This window comes from Arachis duranensis, chromosome 4 (genome assembly GCF_000817695.3).
Source record: "Arachis duranensis cultivar V14167 chromosome 4, aradu.V14167.gnm2.J7QH, whole genome shotgun sequence".
Taxonomy (NCBI): domain Eukaryota; kingdom Viridiplantae; phylum Streptophyta; class Magnoliopsida; order Fabales; family Fabaceae; genus Arachis; species Arachis duranensis.
In genome coordinates, this window is record NC_029775.3 from 8,236,919 (window position 1) to 8,238,469 (window position 1,551).

The following is a 1,551-nucleotide window of genomic DNA, read 5'->3' on the forward strand; positions in this document are numbered from 1 at the left end:
AAACCTTCCAAAATCGCCAGGCACGTGTTGCAATAAAAGAATCACGTGCGGACTACGACGCGTGCGCGCACGGTACCCGTGCGCGTCCCTGGCTAATTTTGCGATGTGCGTGCGAGCGCCTTGTGCGCGTACGCGTGCTTGGCCGAGATCAACTCTTTGGCTTTTTGTGCTTCTCTCCACTTGCATGCTTCCTTCCTTGCTTCCTTTGATCCATGCCTAGCCTATTTCAATCCTGGAATTACTAGCAGACACATCAAGGCATCTTATGGAATCAAAGAGGAACTAGAATTCATCAAAATAAGGCTTAAAAAGCATGTTTTTACACTTAAGCACAAATATGGGAGAGATAACAAAACCATGCTAATTCATAGGCTAAATGTGAGAAAAGGTTATCAAAATACCCTAAATTTAATACAAGATAAACCGTCAATTTGGGGTTTGTCAACCTCCCCACACTTAGACCTTAGCATTTCCTCGTGCTAAAATAAGAAAGAACTAAGGGGTATGACATTTATTGAATGCAAAGAAACTATATGAATCCTATCTAAATGCAACTACCTAAAATAAATGCAAATGCTTAATTCAAACACGTCAAATTGCCAAGAGAGCATGTGTGAGCACAAGGGCTAGGCAATAGGAATCAATTCCAAACCACAATTGTATTGAATTATCAACAAGAATTTAAACTTGCAAGAATATAGATAATACGGGTGAACACATGTAGTTGAACTTTTGAACCCTCACCGGATGTGTATCCGCTCTATTCACTCAAGTGTTTAAGGGTCAATTACTCAATTCTCTCCTAATCAAGCTTTCCAAAATTTGATTTTCTTCTAACAATCAACATTTATTCAATGCGTGCATACATTCATCATGAGGTCTTTCATTTAGGTTGTAATGGGGTTAGGGTCAAGGTAGGATCATTTATGGTTAAGTGGACTAAGATTTGAATCTTTGATTAGCATAGACTTCCCCACCTAACTATGTAATGACCTATACAAATTCAAACTATTCTAACTACCCATTTCACTTTTTCTTACATATTCATGCATCCTTATTTGATTCATAACACTTATGCATTGATTCTCTTTTATTGAACTCAGTTTGGGGCATTTTGTCCCCTCTTTATTATTTTTTTCCTTCTTTTTCCATATACAATTGTTTTTCCTTTTCTATATCTTTTTCTTTTGTTTTTCTCATTTTCACTTTTATTTCTCCTTTTTTTTCTTTTCATTTCTTTTTCTTTTGTCAAACTATATACAAGAACATCAATGCACAAGGTCTATTCATTTAATCAATACAAGAATATGTACCCAATTCCTAAACATGGAAGTGTACTACCCCTTTTATCCCATCCAATGTTCCCAAGCCTCACCAACTTTGAATAATAAACACTCTCACTAGCCTAGGCTAATCAAAGATCCAAACAAGGACTTTTATTGGTTTTCCGCCTTGGCTTGTAATGTGCTAAATTGAGAATAAGTTGGTTAAGCATAGGTTCAAAATTGGCTAACAATGGAGAATAAAAGGTTGGCTATTTGGGTAAGTGGC